General features: G+C 46.1%; 2 protein-coding genes across 2 annotated transcripts in view; one reads left to right on the top strand and one right to left on the bottom strand.

Moving 5' to 3' along the window:
* LOC143986903 (uncharacterized) overlaps window positions 1-24598 on the top strand; it is a 1023878-nt gene that overhangs the window by 203419 nt on the left and 795861 nt on the right. The gene's annotated exons all lie outside the window — the stretch shown is intronic.
* Window positions 1-24598, bottom strand: part of LOC143989536 (uncharacterized) — a 297691-nt gene that overhangs the window by 161343 nt on the left and 111750 nt on the right. The window lies entirely within an intron of this gene.

Raw genomic sequence — 24598 nt, 5'->3', positions numbered from 1 at the left:
ATCATTTAAAACTGCTTGCGGTTTTAATGTTATATCTGGTTCCTGCAATATGGTTGAAAATCATTGAGAAAAATGGCATGGGTAGCCCTCCCTGCCCATTACCAGCCTATTTGGGTCTTGTACGCATATTAAGGGGAACCCCGTACCCATATTAAAAAAAGGAAATACGTGTGGCCCCCAGGCCCTATATACTCAGAACAGCAGTATACAGGCGGTGCAAACAAGACAGGGACTGTGTAGGTTTGTTGTGTTAAGTTGAATCTGTTTGTAATTTTCAACTGGTACATTTTTAAAGTGTAGCTCCAGTCAAAAAAACGATTTTTAAGCTTTTTGGAAAGCATAGGGAAGGGTTATCACCCCTGTATAATTTGTTTTGTCGTACATCTTTTTTCATCTCACTTGCTGCTGTCTGATGTTTGTAAGTTGGATGTTTGAAAGTAGGGGCCTGCCCTATATGCTCTGCAGAAATGGGGGAACAAGGTGTTGGTTTTGCCACAACATTGTAAGCCCTCAAAGTGACTCTTGGTGGGCGCTGGAGCACCCTGCTGTGAACGATTATATCAAGAATTGTAATTACATGCCATTGTTGAACAGTGGTAGAAAAATTGACCTTTGGTGGTTGTGGTGCTGGTGCCACAACACTATAAGTCCTCACCGTTACTCTGGGTGGGCACAGGAAGGGGCCCTCCTGTGAAATATTATATCAAGAATTGTAATTACATGTCCCTGTTAAACAGGGGCAGAAAAATTTGGTGAGGTGAATATCGTGGTGTATACTGCGGTCAGGGCACGCAGACAATAACCAGAAAACAGCAGAGATAAAGGGGTATACACAGATGTATACTGTGCTGTGCTGGAAGCACACACAACTTCCAATAACTCCTGCAGATGGCAATTGGGCTCAAATAGAGAACAGCTATGTAGGTGGATTATAGCGGTATGTACTGGGTACAGAGCACGCAGACAGCACGCACTATCTCCTAACACTACTGACTGCAAGCTCTATTATTAAAGATAGATCACTAGCTATATAGGTGAGAATATAGCGGTGTATACTGCGGTCAGGGCACAGACAATAACCACTACACAACAGCAAGATAGGAAATCAGCCAAAAACGATCGGTGTGTACTGTGTTGAAGGTACACAGAACACCCACTGCTTCAGATGCCAACACACTACACGAGGCCGCCTCAGTGGCAGCCTTATATAGTGTGGGGCGTGCACTACACAGCCTGAGCTATGATTGGCCACAGGCAGGATGCCTGTGGCCAATCATGGCTCTCCTCGCTGCTGGAGCTGCGATTGGCCAAGCATGCGGGGTCACAGTGCATGCTTGGCCAATCATGAGCCAGCAATGCACTGCGCCATCGCAGTGCATTGTGGACCGTGAGCGCCACGCAAATTTTGACGCGAACGGACCAAGTGTTCGGATTTCGCCGAACGGACAAACAGCCAATGTTCGAGTCGAACGTACGTTCGACTCGAACACGAAGCTCATCCCTATTCATAGGTAAGTTGGGAAGTTTTCTGGTCCAGTAGCATAGAGTCCCAGATTTTTCTTACAACTCCAATCATGTGTTCCCAAGAGCCTCCCATGTGAGAGGAATGAGGTGGGTTGAATTCCCATTTACACTTGTTGTCATTCAAGAAGTTCACTATCTTTACTGCTCCTGTAACATTAGCCCCACAGTCAGATCTAAGTAACTTTACAGGTCTTCGCACAGAAACACATCTTATGAAGGCATTAATGAAACAGGAAGAGACCATTGATTCTATCACTTTGATGTGCACTGTCTAACAAAGCAATAATGTGATGATGTCCTGGAATAATGAGGGGATTTTTTTCTCCACTGAACAAATTAGATCTTCCAATGTGACCACCAACGCAAAATAACTTGTGATCATTTATTGGATTTATTTTGTACAGAGGGCTATCCTTAGAGGTTGAGTTCCTTTGATATGTTAACAATCTCTTGTGAGTACACTTTATGTTGGACACATTGGATGATAACACTTTCTGCTTGAGCGACTTCCTCAATTGTGGAGGGGCCTTTACAGATGTCCCATTTGTGACACTCCTTTTCAGTGCTAGAGCAGTTTGCAAATTGATGAGCAATGTGAATAAGATGTGCAATGGCTCATACAACAAAGGACCACTTAGAGAAGTGTTCAAGACAGGGAGGACTCGGCCTTACCTTGCTTTCACAGGTGTTGAGTAGTTTTACAGTAACAGCTCTGATTTTCTTATCAGATTCTGGATAAACCAGTTAAAAGGGTAGAATTTGTAGAAATTAAAATGAGTTTATCATTCAAGAGTACTGGTGGAGATAGCCATGATCTGTCCATAAATGCAGTAGTGGGTACTGCATGACTGCCGCAATTAGCAGGGTTGAGGTTAGTGGGAACATAGTTCCATTGTTCAGGCATAGAGAGCTTACTAATATGTTCCAATCTGTTACCAACATACACATAGAACTGCCATATTTGATTGTGTATATATCCTAGCACTATTTCGTTGTCTGTATAAAAGTCAAAAAGGGTCTATTTCAACATCTGTTTCAAGTTCTATAAACTCAGCAATTTCCACAGCTAACACAGCTGCACAAAGTTCAAGCCTTGGTGTCAGGGAAATAGGAGTTACCTTGTGGGACGCGATCGTGTTAACGCGCGTCAGCGCCCACGAAGACGCAATATGATTCCCAGACGAACGCCTGATGGAGCCTCCGATCGAGTACGCGTGCGCCGGGTAGTACGAACGCATTACGTTACTCGTCGTAGGCGTACGGACGCGGTGGCGCGCTCACGACGTAATCCAAGCGCCGTGTCTATTTAAACGTTCACCTGACAGCATCACATTGCTGGTTTATCGTCAGCTCTTCCTGAGTACCCGTGCCTGTTATCTCTGCTACCTGATCTCCTGTTACCGACCCGGCTTGTTTGACCTGCTTCCGATTACTCTCCTGGCTCCGACTTCTGGCTTGTTCCTGATACTCCTTGTCTACTCCCGGCACCCGACCTCGGCTTGGCTTGACCTCCGTTCCTGATCTCCAGTTCAGTATTCATCCTTCTTACCTCCGGATTGACCTCCCGTGTTTGACCTTCGGCTTGACCCTGACCCTGCCTTGGACTTCTTGCACAGTTGCCTCCAGAGACTGGTCTGCTCAGCATTTCCATCTACTGCTGCTACCCGGCAACCTGTGCTACTGTGGGCACTGCATCCCTGTGCCATCTCCAGGGTTGCACTGCACTCGGCCGCAAGGGGAGCCCTCTCAGCATCTCGGCCTCCTAACCTCGGTAGTGACAGTATAAACCAGCCAGATGCCAGAGGCCGACAGAGGCAACTCCCCGATAGAGGCCATCTTACGGGAAGTCATGGCCCTGACCCCAGCGATTAAGGGTCTCCAAGAGAGGTACCTTCGATTGGAAGAACGTCTGCAGCACCCTCCTGAGCCATCTGTCCTCTCCGGCCAAGATCCTAGCGCTATAGTCTCAACCTCTCCCGAGCCACGAGTCCCTGCACCAGAATATTTTCATGGGGACCGAAGAAAATTCAGAACCTTCAGGAACTCATGCTACTTGTACTTCTCTCTGCAGCCTCAGACATTTACCTCTGAAATGACCAAAGTGGGTTTTACCATCTCACTACTAAGGGACGATCCCCAGACCTGGGCTCACGGCTTACTAGAGCAACGCAGCTCTTCCATTAGTACCTTGGATCAGTTTTTTCAAGCTATGGCCCGTCTTTACGATGATCCCTTTCGGACAACTACAGCCGAAGCAACCTTGTACTCCCTCCGCCAGGGCGAGCGGCCTGCAGAAGATTATACAGTAGAGTTCCGTACTTGGTCTGCAGATGTCGGCTGGAATGAGGCAGCTTTAAAATATCAGTACCGGATGGGGCTGTCCGAGGTCCTCAAGGACGAGCTAGCCAGATTGGAGGTTCCCCCAACACTTGAGGAACTCATCCAACTTACCACACAGCTTGACAGGCGCCTACGTGAACGCCGGTCTGAAACCACTTGGACCTTTAACTCTACCCAGGCTCCACCTCCGGCCTGCCCAGCGGCATCCTCTGTTCTGAATGGCCCGTTCCGCTCTCCCTTGACCACTGAAGAGAGGCTTCGCCGCCGTCAGGCACATCTCTGCTTCTATTGTGGGGAATCAGGACATCGTATTGACCACTGTCCCACCAGGCCAAGTAAATCCACCCTCTGCACTCCATGTCATCTCCAGGTAACGAAACCCGCTTCAACCCACATCGCCCTTCCTGTCACATTGACGATGTCAGGTCAGGAGATCCACTTACAGGCAATACTGGACTCTGGGGCCTGCAGCTGCTTTCTGGACTCAACCCTGGCTAAAAATCTTGCTCTCCCGCTTCTCTTGAAGAAACAAAAGCTGACTGTCCGTCTGGCCGACGGCTCCCTACCTAGCTCCGGCCATGTCACCAGGGAAACAAGACCCATCCTAACGACCACAGATTCGGGGCATCGGGAGTTTATCAAATTCGACGTCCTGTGTTCTCCCATGTTCCCTGTCATCCTAGGAATCCCGTGGCTTCAGGCACACAATCCTCGGATTGATTGGTCCAAGAAAGAAATAGCCTTCACTTCAGCTTACTGCCAACAACACTGTCTGGACCCCGAATCTAGAAACTTGCCCAGCTGTTTGACCGTCCAACCCGTGCTCAGTCCCGCTCCTAACATACCAGCAGCATACCAAGAGTTCAGGGACGTATTCGACAAGGGAAAGGCAGATATCTTGCCTCCGCACCGTCCCTATGACTGCCCCATCGAATTATTGCCGGGAGCTCCCATTCCCTTCGGCCGGATTTTCCCTCTCTCCGAGACTGAACTTGAGGCCTTAAGACAATATATAGATGAGAATCTGGCAAAGGGGTTCATCCGCCCTTCCTCATCCCCTGCTGGTGCGGGCATCTTTTTCGTAGAAAAAAAGGACAAGACTCTGAGACCGTGCGTGGACTACAGGGAACTAAATAACATCACCCTCAAGAACCGCTACCCACTTCCGCTCATCCCAGAACTTTTCCAAAGGTTCCACACGTCCCGCATTTTTACTAAGCTTGACCTACGTGGAGCCTACAACCTCGTCCGTATCCGGAAGGGGGACGAGTGGAAGACGGCATTCAGAACAAGATTTGGGCATTTCGAATACTTGGTCATGCCCTTCGGATTGTGCAATGCCCCAGCAACTTTCCAGCACTTTATTAATGACGTCCTCCGGGAGTACTTGGACCACTTTGTCGTCGCCTACCTGGACGACATTCTGATCTTCTCGACCACTCTAGAACTCCATAGAATACATGTTAAAAAAGTGTTAGGTATTCTCAGGACCCACGGACTATTCGTTAAGGCCGAGAAATGCGACTTCGAAAAGGAGTCTATTCAGTTCCTGGGACTCATCATTTCCACAGGTGGAATCGCCATGGACCCCCAGAAAGTGAAATCCATCCTAGACTGGCCCGCTCCTTCTGACAAGAAGGCTGTTCAAAGGTTCATTGGGTTTGCTAATTTCTACCGGAGGTTTATAAGGAGCTTCTCCACCATAGTAGCACCCATCACGCAGACCACTCGTCAACATATCAAGTTTCTCTGGACTCCAGCAGCACAATCTGCCTTTGACCAACTCAAAACCCTCTTCACTACCGCACCTATCCTGCAGCACCCAGATCCCGCCTTACCCTACGTTCTGGAGGTCGATGCCTCAGAGGTGGCCACAGGAGCAATTCTATCCCAGCGACAAGGTCCCAAGGCACTATTGCACCCTGTAGCCTTCTTTTCACGGAAGATGAGCCCCCCAGAGAGAAACTACGATGTAGGTGACCGGGAGCTTTTGGCAATCAAGACCGCCCTTGAAGAGTGGAGGTATCTCTTGGAAGGTGCCGCTCACCCCATCCTGGTCTTCACCGACCATAAAAATTTAGAATATCTTCGCACAGCTAAACGTCTGAGACCCCGACAAGCCCGCTGGGCTTTATTCTTCTCAAGATTTAATTTTCATGTGACCTACCGTCCAGGATCAAAAAATGGCAAGGCAGATGCCCTGTCCCGGATGTTTCCAGACTCCTCAGAAAAGACTACACCTAGTACAATTCTGTCTCCCCAGAATTTCCTGCTAATGCAACCAGACCTAAGGGCTTCGATAGCACAGGCCTCTAACCAATGTACTGACGTAGAAGCTTCTTCCTTGAGAAGTCAGGACGGGCTTCTATGGCACCAGAACAAAATTTTTGTGCCTCAGCAGGCCAGGTTACTCGTACTAAGGACCTTCCACGACCACCCCCTGGCCGGCCATTTCGGGGTGCGGAAGACGATTGATCTTGTGCAACGGTCCTTATGGTGGCCTACCTTAAGATCCGACTGTAAAGAGTACGTTGATTCCTGTACAACCTGCCAACGAAACAAGGGGTCTAACGCTAGACCCTGGGGCCTGTTAAGGCCGCTACCAGTCCCAGAAAAACCGTGGAAGGAAATCTCTTTGGACTTCATTGTGGAGTTGCCCCCTTCTGAAGAGCACACTACCATCTTGGTAGTGGTGGATCGCCTATCTAAGATGGCGCACTTTCTGCCTATGAAAGGGACCCCCTCCGCCTTGGATACCTCAAAAATCTTCATTAAGGAAATTGTCCGCCTACATGGTGTACCCGACAGCATCGTATCAGATAGAGGGGTGCAGTTTACCTCCAGGTTCTGGAAAGAGCTCTGTAAGTTGTTATCGATTAGAATATGTCTATCCTCAGCCTACCACCCACAGAGTAATGGACAAACAGAGAGAACCAACCAGACGCTCGAACAATATCTGCGATGCTTTTGTTCTTTTTCCCAGGATGATTGGGCCTCCCTGCTCCCTTGCGCGGAATTCGCGTATAACAATTCAGTGCATGCCTCGACCAACCAATCACCCTTTTGGGCGAACTACGGGTTCCACCCTTCGTTCTTACCCAATACCATTCCTGAATCTACGGTCCCAGCCGTTCAGGATAGAGTAAACCTCATCCAAACGAACTATCAGTTGCTTCAGGATACCATGAAGAAGGCTCAGGAGGAATACAAGAGACATTATGATAAGAAAAAGAGAATTAACCCTGCCTTTAAGATAGGGGACAAAGTGTGGCTCTCTGCTGTGAACTTAAAACTGTCATGTCCTTCTCGGAAGTTGGGACCCAAGTTCCTGGGCCCTTTTGAGATTAGACGTATAATTAACCCTGTAGCATTCGAACTTGCTTTGCCTAATTCTCTTAGAATTCACCCCGTTTTCCATGTCTCCCTTCTCAAGCGTGTCATCTCCAGTCCTTTTTCAGGTAGAGAAGAAGTGCCCCCGCCTCCGGTCCAGGTTGGTGATGAAACCGAATTTGAAGTCGAATCTATCCTTGATTGTCGTCGGAGAGGTAGGACAATCCAATTTCTAATTAAATGGAAGGGGTATTCGGCTGAGGAAAATTCTTGGGAACCTGCAAGTTTTGTACATGCACCTAGACTCATACACAGGTTTCGATGTCTTCATCCTGAAAAATGGGCTCGTTTAGGCATCCGGAGGCTGCCCCTTGGGGGGGGGCACTGTCAGGGAAATAGGAGTTACCTTGTGGGACGCGATCGTGTTAACGCGCGTCAGCGCCCACGAAGACGCAATATGATTCCCAGACGAACGCCTGATGGAGCCTCCGATCGAGTACGCGTGCGCCGGGTAGTACGAACGCATTACGTTACTCGTCGTAGGCGTACGGACGCGGTGGCGCGCTCACGACGTAATCCAAGCGCCGTGTCTATTTAAACGTTCACCTGACAGCATCACATTGCTGGTTTATCGTCAGCTCTTCCTGAGTACCCGTGCCTGTTATCTCTGCTACCTGATCTCCTGTTACCGACCCGGCTTGTTTGACCTGCTTCCGATTACTCTCCTGGCTCCGACTTCTGGCTTGTTCCTGATACTCCTTGTCTACTCCCGGCACCCGACCTCGGCTTGGCTTGACCTCCGTTCCTGATCTCCAGTTCAGTATTCATCCTTCTTACCTCCGGATTGACCTCCCGTGTTTGACCTTCGGCTTGACCCTGACCCTGCCTTGGACTTCTTGCACAGTTGCCTCCAGAGACTGGTCTGCTCAGCATTTCCATCTACTACTGCTACCCGGCAACCTGTGCTACTGTGGGCACTGCATCCCTGTGCCATCTCCAGGGTTGCACTGCACTCGGCCGCAAGGGGAGCCCTCTCAGCATCTCGGCCTCCTAACCTCGGTAGTGACACTTGGAATAGTCTGTGCAGATTTGGTGTGAGCTTGGCCTTTCCCATGATAAATCCTACACCTACTTCACCATTGGGATTCGTAGCTCGAAGATAGGCCATGGCAGCAATGGCTTTGTTGGATGCATCGGAGAAGACAATGGTTTCTCTTCTGGTGGCATGCTTTAACGGTGCTAAGGTGTAAGAGCATTGTATCTGGAGTTGTTCTAATGCTTTTAGAGACCATTTCCAGGATTCCCACCTTGGTTGTTTCTCCTCGGGTAAGGGGAAATCCCAGCCTGAGCTTTCAGAAGTAAGTGATCTCAGCAGTATCTTATTCTGAATGGTGAGAGGTGCTATAAAATCCAACGGATCATAAATGCCGTTCACTGTAGACAAAACTCCTCGCTTTGTGAAGGGCTTGTCACAGACTGATGCTTGAAATGTGAATGTGTCTTGCTTAACATTCCAAAGCAATCCATGACTGCTTTGTGTAATTGAAAGGTCAGAGCCTATTTGGAATTTCTTGACACTGATAGCAATGTCATGAGCAGGAAAGGCTCTCATGACCTTGTCGCTGTTGGAGATGATTTTGTGAAGTCTAATGTTTGCAATGGCAAGCATGTTCTGGGTTCTAGTGAGAAGGTCAATAGCCTCTTCCGTAGGCAGAGATTTGAGTCCATCGTCTACATAGAAATTACTTTCGACAAACTGTCGTCCATCAGATCCAAATAATCTCTCTCCCTCGGGCCATTTTCCTCACTCCATAAATTGCTACTGCAGGAGAAGGACTGTTATTGAAAACATGTACCTTCATCCTGTAGTCTATGACTTCATCAATTACATCATTATTGCAGTAGCTTTGAAAAACTGATGAAGTTTCTGCAGGTTTCACGGAAGATGAAACAGTGGAACGTTTGCTGAATGTCAGCCATAACAGCAATTGGCTTTTGTTTGAAGCAAAGTAAAACTCCTATAAGATTGTTGTTCCTATTAGGCCCAGTCAGAAGATTGTCATTGAGGGAGACACCTTTATGACGAGCACTGGAGTCAAAGACCATCCTAATCTGATCAGGCTTACAAGGATGATAGACACCAAAGCATGGTAGGTACCAACAGTCTTCTCCTTCCTCAAGAGGAGGTGCAGGCTCAGAATGATCTCTCTCAAACACCTTCTTCATAAAAAGTCCACAAAGTGCTTTTTTCTTCTCAGGCTTCTGGTTCAAACTGCACTTTAAAGAAACAAACCATGATTATGCATGGTCTCTGTTTGGTAGTCTCTTTTTTGGGGTGTGAAATGGTAGAAGTGCTACCCAACTGTTGGAATTCTCTTGGTACTCGTGGTTTTCAAGAATTCTTTGTCTTCCATAGTAGCTGCCAACTCATTCTCTTTAGTGGTTATTTTGAACACTGTGTTGCCAATGTTCTCATCCCAGAAATTAAGAGCTTATAGTCTTGTATGATGTGCCGTTGTGCACCTTTTTTAAACAGTCTTTCTTTCACATTATATTGATGTGGTCATTGTGCAGAACAAGTACTCTGTCCGTTTGACAGTATGTGTGTTTTAAAGGAAGAGACTGAGTAAGACCTTCTGCCTTTGTCTTGACAGACATGGCCTATGATGACCCAGCCTAGAGCCAAACACTGAGCATATGGTGCATCATGTGGACATTGATATGCTGACGAACCTTTACGCACCCTTAAGATGTCTCGGTAACAGCAGGATGTCAGCACTTTTGTTGAGGGCTGCTAATTGGTCAGCTATGTTCTTCAAGTGAGAATGGTGAAATGCAGCTTCAGGAGTAGGGATCTCCTCTTTGTTGCTTGGAATCTAGTTGCAGTGATAGTGGACAATGATATTTCCACATTGTCATTCAGAGGAGCAACTATAAAACCAATGGCTCTCCTACCTAAGACTTCTGTAGTGCCGGCACAAGTGCTTAGGGTATAAAGTAGAGCATCTCCTGTTATCTTCAACAGCTCTTGCAAGAGATCTGTTTCTCTGATCATCCAGATTAGTATACAGCTGTGAGCTGAGACCCTAGGGGCCACGACCTGGAGCCAGACTGCAGCGTAGTCCATCCTCCCTACTAGTGGCTCTTATGAACACCTGCTGGTTCTTAGACGCTGCGCCCTGGGGAATCTATGCTCTAACTTCAACTGGGATCTGTGTTAATGATCCAGTAGACCTGTTTCCTTAACCTCCCTGGGTACAATCAGCAGCTGTCCATCCTAGGGTCCACTATCTTAGCGGTGTACTTCCGATTCCTACGGAGTGCATCTGTCACCTGGTCTCAGGTGACCTGACACTGACCTTTGGAGTATACATGAACCAAGCATATCTATGCACAGGATTTGTCACAGATTAGAACACACTGAAGTGGAGGGTGCGGTTTGATCTGTGCGCTCCCAGCCTTGCTTTGCTTCAGGAAGATTGTTTGTGAACGTAGTATAGTTGTGTGTATATTGATGAAGAGCTTGCACATGGTCATCACCGTCACACTCTATACAATAGATGATAGCTTTACAGTCCTTTACAAAGTGCTCTGTGGAGGCACAGCATTTGTAGCAAACCCAAAATTCCTTTAAAAGTTCCTTAAGTTTTTGTAGGGTTTTCTTTCTGAAGCTGATACATTTCCTAAGTGGATGTGGTGTGTTATGTTTTTGACATTGGCAAATTGGGTTCTCAATTGTCTTGTTTTGATCAGTCTTTTCAAGAACTGTAGCAGGCCCAGGTAGAACATTAGTCCTTTCCACTGACAATGGAGCTCTATGGTCTCTGTGTGTTCATAGGTTTTGGAGAGGGTGAACTGAGAGGGTTATGGTCACCAAAGGGGTCATTCTTAGTGTCTGTAATTCTTTTCATGAACTCACAGAAGTAGCAAAATGGAAGAAAGGCAACTTGATGTTTTTTCTTATACTTTGATTCAAACAGTGCCCATTTTGCCTGAATGCCATATGGTAGCTTGAGAATAATAGGGTTGATGCCACAAGAGGTGTCAAGGTAACTGAGACCTGGTAAGTTGATGTCAACTTTAGGAAGTTGAAGTTTTAATACAACAATCGCTGAGTTATTTAAACTTTAAATTGTCTCTAGAAGAGATCTTTGGGAAGCTTTGCAAGCTTTTGAATAAGGTCTCTTCAATGGCCCCTGGACTGCCAAAGGTATGTTCAAGTCTGTCCCAAGCAGCATAAAGGCCTGCAGCAGGGTTATCAATATGAACTGCTTTGAGCCTCTTGATGCAATCAGCAGACTGGGGACCTAGCCATCTGAGGAGCAGATGTAATTCCTCTGTGACATTGATGTCTATGTCACTCATTGCGGCCTTAAAGGTGGATTTCCAGCATCTCATTTTCAGGCTTATCATCAAACGTGGTGAGGCCTGTCTTTATTGAACTCTCTATGAGGAGCATGTATTTAGCAAACTGAGACATGTCCGTGTTCTCAGACTTTAGATGCATGACTGCAGGTGGAACAGAGTTAGTTGTGATGGCTGGTGCAGTGATGTTGAGTGACTTGGGAACATATGTTGGTGCTAAGGCATTCAATGCTGGAACTGGCTTAAAGTTCATTGATTATGTTGGTTTGCAGCTGTGGAGTAGTGCACTTGCTAAGAGGTACTTGGTTAGTACCAGAGTAAGGTGGACAATTATATGCATACTAGTGTCTGCTGCTTGCTGGAAGATATAAAGGCAAATCATCTTGAGGTACAGCAGATGCAGAGCCCTCAATTGAGTGTCTTGGCTGCTGTGAGAGAGAGTTGATGTTCTGGAGAAGTATGTGAAGAATCTGAAGCATAAGATATAAATGAGTGTCTGCAACTGTTGTCTCTTTTGCTTTAGCTAGCAGCTTGTTCTAAGACCCTTAACCTTGCCATGGCTGTGGCATGCTCACATTGTTTTTCCAAAACTTCCAATTCTGCTTTCTGGCATGCAGCTTGAGTTTCCATCTCTGCTTTCTAGCGGCGCAGCTTGAGCTTCCATCTCTGCTTTCTGGCGCGCAGCTTGAGCTTCCATCTCTGCTTTCTGGCGCGCAGCTTGAGCTTCCATCTCTGCTTTCTGGCGCGCAGCTTGAGCTTCCATCTCTGCTTTCTGGCGTTCAGCTTGAGCTTCCATCTCTGCTTTCTGGCGTACAGCTTGAGCTTCCATTTCTGCTTTTTGGTGTGCAGCTTAAGCTTTGATTTCTGCTTTCTATTGGGCAAAAGCTGACTGAATTTTAGAAGCTTCAGCATCTGCACAGTCTTTTGAGTTGTTGACTGAGCTTGATTGTAGGGATTAGGAAGATCTTGTGGAGTGTCGAGTAGATGCAGAGTGATAAGATCTGGATTTTTGAAGCTATGTTATTCTCAATTCTGCCTTTGTATGCACCACTAAATTATGTGTCTTTCAAGATTGAGCTCCTCAAATCCCTTTAATTCTTCCAATGACATTTGACTGGTGTACCGCTTTAAGGAGATCAGTATATTTAACACAGTCTTTGATAACTCTCATAAGCAACATTCAATTTCTTGATAGCACCCTTTAGTTGTAATGGCTCATGAGATTGTTGTGAGAGAGCAGACATGCATTTAACAGTATTAGACCATACAGTAAGTCATTGAAAATAGACAGCAGTTCTTCCTTGTCAGCTTTGAGATTTTCTAATGCCCCATACACAGGGTCAGATTTTTCTACATAAAATGTGTGATTGGACTGTGTTGTTGGAAATTCCGATCATGTGTGGGCTCCATCTGACTTTTTCCATCCAATTTTCCGACGCACAAAGTTTGAGAGCAGGATCTAAAATTTTCCAACAACAAAACCCGATTGTTTAAATTTCCGATTGTGTGTAGGCAATTCCGACAGACAAAGTGCCACGCGTGCTCAGAATAAACTAACAGACGAAATCTGTTGGCTACTGGCCAGTTTATGCTCCTGACGTATGCGTTTGATGTTATCTCATTCTGAACGATCAGATTTTCCGACAACTTTGTGCGACTGTGTGTATGCAAGACAATTTTGGCCCAAAATCCGTCAGAAAAAATCTGACGGATTTTGTGGTCGGAATGTCCAACCATGTGTATGGGGCATTACACTTTCAAGTTTGGTTTTGTTAAGCGTTTTTCTCTTTTGTTTGATTCAGGGTTTAATTCCTGATCTGGTAGGAGCTCTGATGATGGTTGTGTCTTAGTTTCCCCAGATTGCATATTAATTTGCTTAAACATTGTGAGAGGGTTAATAGTAAAGTCCTTCCAGCAGCAATGTATGATTTAGCTGTGCCTGAGTTCCGGTTTCCAAGGCTACAGTTACAGAAAGTTTTGCTTTGACTTTCTTATAAGATTTCATAGAGAAAAAGCCATATGCTAATGCATACAGAGGCATTGTATAAACTGTTTGTATGGCACAGTTGTATGAACATTCACAGCAGTAATATTGTCCTGTGGCTGATGACTGCTATGCTGAGATTTGCTTGCAGACACATACAGGATTGTGTAGTAATGGTTTCACTGTCTGTTAGCTCCTATTTCCAGTGACCATATAACATCTCACTGCTTAGCCAGAAATAGCAAGGATCCTATGAAAGACATTTCACTGATCTTTTGACTGTTCTGCCTCTCCAATCTAAGCATTGAAATTATGATCTCTGTAACTTACAGTTGTGTTGAGATACCGATTACCCAATCTTAGCTGAATAAACAAACAGACAGCAACAATCCAGACTACATCTTGAAGACCTTGTGAAGCTTATTATATAAACTGAGTATCTTAGAAGAATAAACATCAGATAGATCAAAAGATCATAATGTGATCCACTCTATGAGAAATGAAGCTGAGATGCATTACTGGGAGACTGAACAAAGGTTGGAGCTAACTATACATGATAAATCTGAGCTACAGGAAGGGGAGGAACCAGGGACATAATAATATATATAACATTTAAAGGCATATCACTAAGCATGTGAAACATTACAAGAACTGTCTTTTATAGGAGTGACAGAGATGAGGGGATTATAGGATGAGTGCTCCTAGCCCCTCTATCACTCATTGCCGTCTTTCCAACACAAGAAGTACTGCACTTCCTTATTTAGTTCATGATTTAGTTATGAATAACAGTGGGGCTGAGCCCCACCAGAGGTCAGAGGGTGAGGAAATAATGAAAACTGTCTTATATAGAAGTGACAGTGATGAGGGGATTATAGGACGAGTGTCCCCTCCCCCTCTATCACTCATTGCCATCTTCCCAACACAAGAATTACTGCACTTCATTATTTAGTCATGAATAACAGCGGGGCTGAGCCCCACCAGAGGTCTGAGAGTGAGTAAGGGGGAGAACAACCAATATGAAGACTGGACTGATCCTGAAGACCACCATCATTGGGTTATTGACTCTCCCTTATCACTTTCTGTTTAAGGTTCCAAAGTTTGAGGATGTTAACACATTTGTATCAATGTGTAAAGGTCTATGCTCCAATCAAATCATCGGTAATAAAATGTCCAGCTGGTAGAAAATGGGTGTAACAAAAGAGAATTCATATTATGTCTATATATATAGCAGTGGATAGAGAGGAGAGAGCAGAAGTCAGGACTATGTAATGTACAACATATTGTATAAGATACAGCAGATAGGACTATATAGTATCAGAATTATGTAATGTACAACATAGAGTACATAGTGCAGGGGTCAAGAGTATGTAATGTACAATATGAATTTTAAAGTGTAATGGTCAGGCAATCAGTGCTAGTCTAAATAGTCACATGAGACAAGTTGCAGAGGACCCGACCCACTGTCTCCTATCTCCTGAGACTGAACACATTGTTTCTATGTGTCTATCAGATGATAGGATTCTAGGTGGACCCTCCGTACTGCTCTCTCCTTTACAATAAAGTCTCCTCTTACCCTTTGATGTGAGGGGTGGCGGATTATCCATCATTACATCATTGTAGATATCCTTGTATCCTTCTAAATACTCCCAGTCCTCCATGGAGAAATAGATAGTGACATCCCGACATCTTATAGGAACCTGACACACACAATGATACAGTCACCATCCAGACACATCCCTTGTCTGTTACTGGATAATGTCCCAGAATTCCCAGAATCCTCCTCACCTCTCCTGTCAGCAGCTCCGTCATCTTCTTGGCGACTTCTAGAATCTTCTTTGTATTTCTCTATTCTATCAGGGAGGTGGGGGCAATGTGATGGGCATAGGATCACTGGATGTCATAGGAGGAATACTCTAGATTTGAACACAGATAGAAAAATCAAACAATACCCCCAGAATCCTCCTCACCACTCCATTATAATAAATCTAAATATATTTAAAAAAAAAAAATCGAAGTTACTTACCGGTAACATTTTTTCGGTGAGTCTTTTAGGACAGCACAATTGAGAGACCTTGGCTCCTCCCTTCTCAGGAAACACCGCCTCCACCAGATCATAAAAACCACTCCTTCCCTCCAGCCCTTCAGCTTTTGCACGAACAGCTCCGGCCAGACTAGGGAGGCATAAAGATATATCATCAAAAATTACACATACCTGATGCTCTCATGTCCTAATGGTAAGATCTTATTTTGAGTGGGTACTGGTGCTGTCCTGAAAGACTCCTGGAAAAAATGTTACCTTCGATTTTCCCTCTTTCGTCTTTCAGGACAGCACACTTGAGAGGATAAGCGGGCACTTACCCTAGGGTGGGACTACGGCTTGTAGGACTTTACGTCCAAAGGCCTGGTCCTGGGCAGACAATAAGTCCAGTCTGTAGTGCTTAATGAAAGTCTTAAAACTTGACCACATTGCTGCTCTGTAGATCTGCTCGGGTGTAGCACCAGCCCACTCTGCTTGTGACGTTGCCATAGCCCTAGTGAAATGGGTCCTAATACCTTCCCCTTTGCTATGTATGCCTGACAGATTGCCAACCTTATCCATCTGGCTATAGTATTTCTAGAGGCTTTGGACCCCTTCCTAGCCCCTGAAAAAGAGACAAAAATGAATCAGACTTCCTGAATTTCTCCGTAATCTCCAGGTATTTGAACACACTCCTTCTGGCATCTAACTTGTGAAAGACATGCTCCTGTTCCCTCACAGGATTTGAACAAAAAGTGGGAAAACACATTTTCTGACTTCTATGAAATTTTGAAGCTACCTTTGGCAAAAAGGCCAGATCGGTTTTTAAAAATAATCCAATCTAGAAAAACCTGAAGGAAAGACGCCCTCCTTGAGAGGGCTTCTAGCTCACTAACCCTTCTCGCGGTAGCGATTGCTACCAAAAAAACTGTCTTGAGGGTTACAATTTTTACCATACAAGAACTGATAGGTTCAAAAGGATCCTCTGTAAGAGCCTGCAATACTAAAGATAGATCCCAAACTGGAAAGGGATGGAAACTGACTGGTCTCTGTCTGCTTAAACCTTTAAAGAACCTGGAAACCCAAGGATTCGCTGCCAGTTGCTCTTCAAGAAAAAAACACTTAAAGCAGAAACCTGTCCTTTAAGAGTACTGAGAGCCAGCCCCTTATCTGCCCTCCCTCTGTAGGAACTCCAGCACGGCTACTGGACTACAAATGTTAAAGGAGCTCTCCGCACAACAAGAATTGAATTTTTTCCATACTTTCAAATAAATCCTGCGTGTCTCTTCCTTTCTAGAACTCTTTTGGAGAACCCCTTGTTTCCCAGCATCTCCTCTTCAGTTGCCAGGCTGCCAGACTCCACCTCTCCACCTGAGGGCAGCAGATTGGGCCTTAAAAGAGTAGGTCTTCCCTGACCAGAAGTATCCAAGGCGGTTCCACCGCCAGCTTCTTTAGAACAGAAAACCAAGGCCTCCTGGGCCAATGTGGAGCTATCAAGATTAGGGTTGTGTCCTCTAACTGGAATTTACTCAGAACTGCCGGCAACAGCACAGGAGGGGGGAAAGGCATAGCACTTGGCAAAAGGCCATCTCTGAGAAAGAGCATCTCCTATTGCTCCATTCCCCCGATTCAGAATAGAGGAGTTTTTGCATTTTCCCTTGACGCAAAAAGATCCACACATGGGATCCCCCACTTCTGGACAATCATCTTGTAGATTCCCAGAATCAGGACTAAGTCGCTCTTTCCCAGGTTCCTCCTGCTAAGGCAGTCCCCGCCTTAATATGAGCTTTTATATGAGTTAACCAATGCTCCACGTTACGTGCCACCACTGTGACAGCCATGGCAGGCTTAAGATTGCTTAAGAAGAATCCCAATATTTCTTGAGGAGAGAATCCATCCTCTTGTCAATAGGGTCTGCTAGCATACCTATATCTTCAAAGGCCTGATCTGTCTTTCTGGATACCGGAGAAAGGGCTGCATCCAGTCTAGGAGATTTGTTCCACACAGCAGCTTCATCCTCTGAAAAAGGGAATCTGTGTTTCAATGCTCTAGAAAAGAAAGGCTTCCTCTCTGGGTCTCACCATTCCTTCCTAATGGTGTCTACCAGACCCTCATGGACCGGGAAGACACTTTCCTTCGGTTCTCTGAGACCTTCATACACATGGTCATGGAGAGACCGGGATTTTTTCTCCTCTTGGATACCTAGTGTAGTGTGAATAGCTCCCAGGAGCTCTTCCACTTCCTCCAGGGAGAGCTTGTATCAGGAGGATCTGGAGGACTCACCATCCACTTTCTCTCCCTCTGACTCTAAAGAATCTGAGGATTCACTGTCAGGATCATCCTCTAATGTCGTTCTGTTACCCCCAAGTAACCCTTCATTTGCTTCATTAGCAGAGGGACCTGCTAAGGGGCCAGGTGTGACATCTTGTTGCTCTGGCAGAGGACTAGCTGGGGGTTGCAGAGGCTGAAAATTTTCAAAGCCTTAAAAGATTGAAAAGTGCTGGAAAGCTCTTTAACAGAAGCCACCAGACCAGAACTTTGTTCCTCAGCATGATCCCTAACGAAGCCCTCAATGCAATTCCTGCATAACACTTTCCCCCAGGATTCCCCTAACACACTTCTACATAAGGGGCACTTCTTCTTGGACCCCTTTGAGAGCTTAGATTTTTCCATGGACTTGTCCTGTAACAACAAAAAAAACCCCACCAGCATCAGCCCCTGCCAGCAAAAAAATCAACACCAGACCGACACCAGGAGTGCACCCCCCAGGAACGACCACCACCAGGGTCCCAGACGTGCAACTCCTCCCCTCCCGCCAATGAGGGTGTTCTCCCATGGAGCTAAGTGGGAAAATAGTAAGGGAACACCACCCTAGGGTTCCACTTACCGTAGAATGGCTGGTGCTGGCATCACCCGGAACCGTCAGTCTCAGACATCCCTTTGGCCAGAATGATCAGTTTGCCACAAAACTGCTCCTCTGTCGCTACAGCCTGAATGGGGCACACACCAGCTTTCACACCGTTTGTTTTAGCGTCCCACGACCGGAACCAGAAGTCACCGGTGAACCGGAAGTGACCTCTCCCATTGGAAAAGACATCGCCCGTCATCTGACCCAGCCTTGAGCTCCATGCTGGCCGCACTAATGAGGGGGAGACTCAGACATTCCAGTAAACATCTTCCCCAGGCAGCGCCAAAATGAACGTCCCAGTCCTCCGCTTTCCCCAAGGGAGGATGGGATGCGCCAAACACTGCAGGTAACAGACTCCCCAGCCCTGCTGCCGTGTATGAGAGACCTCAATCTCTCCGGACATCCCTTCGGGCAGAACGATCGATTTGCCTTCAGGATAACACCGGCCTCAGCCTCCCCAGCTGAATTAAGCCCAGGTTCCTAGCGATGTCTCCTCGCCGGAGGAAACACCAAAACTGAAGGGCTGGAGGGAAGGAGTGGTTTTTAAGATCTGGTGGAGGCGGTGCTTCCTGAGAAGGCAGGAGCCAAGGTTTCTCAAGTGTGCTGTCCTGAAAGACGAAAGAGGCAAAAAATAATAGAATAAAGTGGGAATAAAGTCTAATTGTGCCTCAGAGGAGTACAAATAATTGTAAGACAATATAATTATACAAAAATAAACATTTTTTTCTAAAAAACTAAATTTAAGATACATTACAGTCTTAATGATTCAATTTGAGTTCAGGGATGTGCTAGTTCCCAGCAGGTTATATAGAAAGTGGGCTACGAGTTTCACGGATGATTCCGCTTCGTCAGGGCCTTGATGATAGCACGGATGTAAACGTTGTGTGAATTCTACAAACAGACTGTTGATGAATGTACCATATATCATATAATTAATGTAAATACATAATGATGCAATCAACACAGATATGTTAATCCATTTGTCTTTACTAAGGATGAGCCGAATGCCCCCCTGTTATGTTCGCACCAGAACCTGCGAACAGACCTAAACTTTGTGTGAAATTTAGAACCCTATTAAAGTCTATGGGGCTCAAACGTTCAAAATCTAAAGTGCTAATTTTAAAGGCTAATATGCAAGTTACTGTCCTAAAAAGTGTTTGGGGACCCGGGTCCTGCCCCAGGGGACATGGAGCAATGCAAAAAAAAGTTTTAAAATGGCCATTTTTTTCAGGAGCAGTGATTTTAATAATGATTAAAGTGAAACAATAAAAGTGTAATATTCCTTTAAATTTCGTACCTGGGGGGTGTCTATAGTATGCCTGTGAAGGGGCTCATGTTTCCCGTGCTTAGAACTGTCCCTGCACAAAGTGTCATTTCTGCAGGAAAAAAGTCTTTTAAACTCGTGGCTATAATGAATTGTCGACTCCAGTAACACTCAATGAGTGTTCTCTGTATTATGGGAGCCGACAATTCATTCATTCATTTCAAACAGGGGGGCGGGATCTGGGTGTCCCCTTGTTAAAGGGGGCTTCCAGATCCTGATAAGCCCCCCACCCGCAGACCCCCACAACCACCGACCAGGGTTGCGGGGATGAGGCCCTTGTCCCCATCAACATGGGGGCATGGTGCTTTGAGGGGTCACAGACCCCCCCAAAGCATCCTCCCAATGTTGAGGGCATGTGGCCTGGTACGGTTCAGGAGGGGGGCGCTCTCTCACCCCCCCCCTCTTTTCCTGCAGCCTGCCAGATTGCGTGTTCGAATAAAGGGTCTGGTATGGATTTTTAGGAGGACTCCAAGTCATTTTTTTTTTATTTGACGCGGGGTTCCCCTTAATATCCATACCAGACCTGAAGGACCTGCTAATTGAATTTAGGGGAACCCCACGCTTTTTTTTATTTTATTTTATTTTTTTTAATCAATGAATGAATTGTCGGCTCCCATAATACAGAGAACACTCTAACACTTTAATCATTATTAAAATCACTGCTCCTGAAAAAACGTGAGTTTTTAAAACTTTTTTTGCATTGATCCATGTCCCCTGGGGCAGGACCCGGGTCCCCAAACACTTTTTAGGACAGTAACTTGCATATTAGCCTTTAAAATTAGCACTTTAGATTTCTCCCATAGACTCGTACAGGGTGTTCCCGGCTTTTCGAATTTGCAGCGAACACCCCAAATTGTTCACTGTTCGCTGAACAGGCGAACAGGCAATGTTCGAGTCAAACATGAGTTTGACTCGAACTCAAAGCTCATCCCTCGTCTTTACATACACTTATATCAGAAAATATAAACATTGGCGGACTCACCCATGAAACGCGTAGGCCATTTTCTATATAACCTGCTGGGTTCTAGCACATCCCTGAACTCAAATTGAATGTATCTTAAATTTAGTTATTTTAGAAAATACAAATTTGTTCATTTTTGTATAATTGTATTGTCTTTCAATTGTTTGTACTCCTTTGAGGCACATTTAGAGTCCCACTTTATTCTATTATTTTTTTAAAAAATATTTACATATATATACTCTCTGGGATGGTGCCTCTGTAGGAGTATTGGTGTTCCGCGCCCACCCCATCCCTACACATATCCATTATAATAAAGCCCCATTTCAGGCTGAGGTATAATTTACCCAGACAGGACCCCCACACTATGCAGGTTAAAAGCTTGTTGCAGGTATTCTGATGCCATTACATACAATGCAGGACCAACAGTTCCACTTTGCAAGTGCCAAGGGTCCGCCCACATCCTAAGAACCTCAGAAAAAAGCCAGATGGAGGGACATTGGGAGGAGGAGCTGTGAGGTCAGTGTGATGTCATAGGACATATAGACTCTGGATGGAGGGACATTTGGATGGGGAGATTTGAGGGGTCCTCTATATGAGGCTCCTGTTCAAACCAAATCATTGTTCCTGGGTGTGTCCTTTCTCTCCTAAACTGAAGAGTGAACTTTGACCTTTACCATACAGAAATCTGTCAGGAATCTGTGAAAGTAAGCTCTCATGTGATCAGGTGACGTGCGGAGGAACGGAGTGTAAATAGCAGACAATTTTCTCCAGAGCTCCTTATGGTGGGGATGGATTTTGCTGAGCACTGGTGCCAAGTTTCCACCCTAGGGTTCCCACCTGTCCAGTTTTCTCCCGGACAGTCCAGTTTTTCATTGATGTGTTCAGTTTTCCATCTTCCTCAGACCCGGACACATCATACACACCAGACTGCACCGGGAGTGAAGAGTCTGATCGCCATCTGTGTGTCTTCCCTCCCGACGGCAGCCCGTTTCAGAACGGCAAAGTGTCAGTGGATAAAAGCCCCCCAACCCCCCCTCCCTCTCCGCTCTGTTTACACACAGAAGAGGAGGGGGACGTGCTGATCGAGGTATGTACAAAGTTTTCTATGCTCTGTAGATGGACAGGGAGGAGGGGGAGAGTGGCTGGGAGGGAGAAAAATTTAAAAGATGTGTAGTGATTGGGGGGGTTAAGAGGATATGTGTGGGTGTTTGCACTTCGGCAAATCAGACCCCCCAAGTGCCCCCGAGCACATATCAGATCTCCAAGCACCCCCCCATAAAATATCTGACCCCCCTTGCACTAACCCTCTCCTCTATATAAAAGGGCTTCCCAGAACATATCTGTCCTCCCCACCCCCATCTTGCACTAGCCCACTCCCCTCCCAAAGGACCCCATCACTTATTAGACCCCCAAGGTGCCCCCCAGCACAACATATCTAACCCCCACCTTCTTGCACTCGCCCTCTCCCCTCACAAAACACCCCCCAGCACATATCAGACCCCCAAGCGCCCCCCAGCACATATCCGACCCTCCTGCACTATCCCTCTCCCCTCACAAAGGACCCCCTCAGCACATATTTAACCCCCACCCCCTCGCACTAGCCCTCTCCCCTCACAAAGCACCCCTAGCACATATCTGACCCCCCTTGCACTAACCCTCTCCTCTCTTAAAGCATCCCCAGCACATATCTGACCCCCACTCCCACCTTGCACTAGCCCTCTCCACTCCCAAAGCGCCTCAACACATATCAGACCCCTAAACTCCCCCAAGCACATATCTAACACCCTTGCACTAGCCCTCTCCACTCACAAAACACCCCCAAAGCACATATCAGACCCCCAATGCACCCCAGCACATATCCAACCCACCCTTGCACTAGTCCTCTCCCCTCTTAAAGTGCCCCCCAGCACATATTAGATCCCCAAGCACCCCCCAGCACCTATCTGACCCCTGCATTTTTTATTTCTGCCCCCCCCCCACTTTCCATGCCAAGCACTCACAATTTGGCCACATGCACCGTTCACCATGGCGCAGTAGTTGCGCCACAATACTGCTCTCTTTCGGGCCACCAAAAGTGTCATAGGTCTTTTACAATCTTATAGCGTATATGCAAAGAAAATGCCACCAATAAAGTGTTCAAAGGGTGGCAAACCTATTCCACCCCCCCCCCCCCCAGGGTCACTGCAGGTGTAGAGAAAATCTGTGTAAGAGGATATGGAAGATCTATGATGGAAAAGGACCTGGGGGTCCTAGTAGATGATGGGCTCAGCAATTCCAAGCTGCTGCTAACAAAGCAAACAGAATATTGGCATTAAAAAGGGATCAACTCCAGAGATAAAATGATAATTCTCCCCTCTACAAGACTCTGGTCCGGCCGCACCTGGAGTATACTGTCCAGTTCTGGGCACCAGTCCCCAGGAAGGATGTACTGGAAATGGAGCGACTACAAAGAAGGGCAACAAAGCTAATAAAGGGTCTGGAGGATATTAGTTATCAGGAAAGGTTGTGAGCTCTGAACTTATTCTCTCTGGAGAAGAGACGCCTGAGAGGGGATATGATTTCATTATATAAATACTGGACTGGTGACCCCACAATATATAAATACCGGACTGGTGACACCACAATATACAATTACCGGACTGGTGACCCCACAATATATAAATACCGGACTGGTGACCCCACAATATATATATATATATATATATATATATATATATATATATATATATAAATACTGGACTAGTGACCCCACAATAGGGAAAAAACTTTTCTGCAGAAGGGAGTTTAACAAGACATGGGTTCTTTACTGTACGAGCGGCAAGGATGTGGAACTCCCTTCCACAGGAGGTGGTCTCAGCGGGGGGCATCGATAGATTCAAGAAACTATTAGATAATCACCTGAACTACTGCAACATACAGGATATACAATGTAATACTGACATATAATCACACACATAGGTTGGACTTGATGGACTTGTGTCTTTTTTTTTCAACCTCACCTACTATGTAACTATATGAGGAGAGATGAGGAGGAGATCCAGGAATCAGGATAAAGGTCAGGACAAGCAACAGACGAGCGCATCCAAGAGATGAAGCCGGGGTCACTACACAGAAAATCAATCCAAGGAAACAACAGGCAGGACGAGGAATAGCAAGAAGGAGCTCAGAGACAAATGAGAATATTGCTCAGCCAATGGGAGATGATCTCAGCATGACTTACATAATGAAGGAGATGAGGGGGAGGGGAGGAAGTCACTTATGGTGACCATAGAGACATGGAAATTCAGCTGGTTCAGCAGGGATCGGTCACATTTCCATCCATGTGTGGTCACTGCCGGATAAAAGTCACTCCATCAGCGGCTGCAGCCAATAGCTTCATCACTGATCTGTGTATTCTGAGAGCGGAGGAGCGCCCCCCATTGTCAGAATACAATAGTGCAGCGGGGAGGATTCCCCCATCCCCCTCCAATGTGTGGTTGGGAGAATTGCTTTTTTCCTCTCATCCCACTGGCTGAACGACAAAACTGAACCATGTATGGCCAGCTTTGATAGGAAAATATTTTAATCAACTGATCCCCCTGAAGGGGTTAATCTACATATTACCTCCTCTGCTGCCAGATCCAGCAATGTATTTTCTAACACATGGAACTTCCTGACTCTAGCTGACTTTACTTCCTGTCGTTACTCATATCACTTCCTGTTTGTATTCCATAGAGACTTCCTGTCTGGGTAGACGTGAGATCACCACCTTGTGGAAATCAGAGGAACATTCATATATAAAGTGTTGGGGGCTCAAATAATATTCTCTGCATATCTACTGCTTCCACTTTACACCTACTTCATTG

This window comes from Lithobates pipiens, unplaced genomic scaffold (genome assembly GCF_037356315.1).
Source record: "Lithobates pipiens isolate NorthernLeopardFrog02 unplaced genomic scaffold, aLitPip1_a1.2 Scaffold_18, whole genome shotgun sequence".
NCBI classification, from domain to species: Eukaryota; Metazoa; Chordata; class Amphibia; order Anura; family Ranidae; genus Lithobates; species Lithobates pipiens.
Note: the sequence above shows the minus strand (reverse complement) of the source record. Positions and strands in the feature narration are given on the sequence as shown.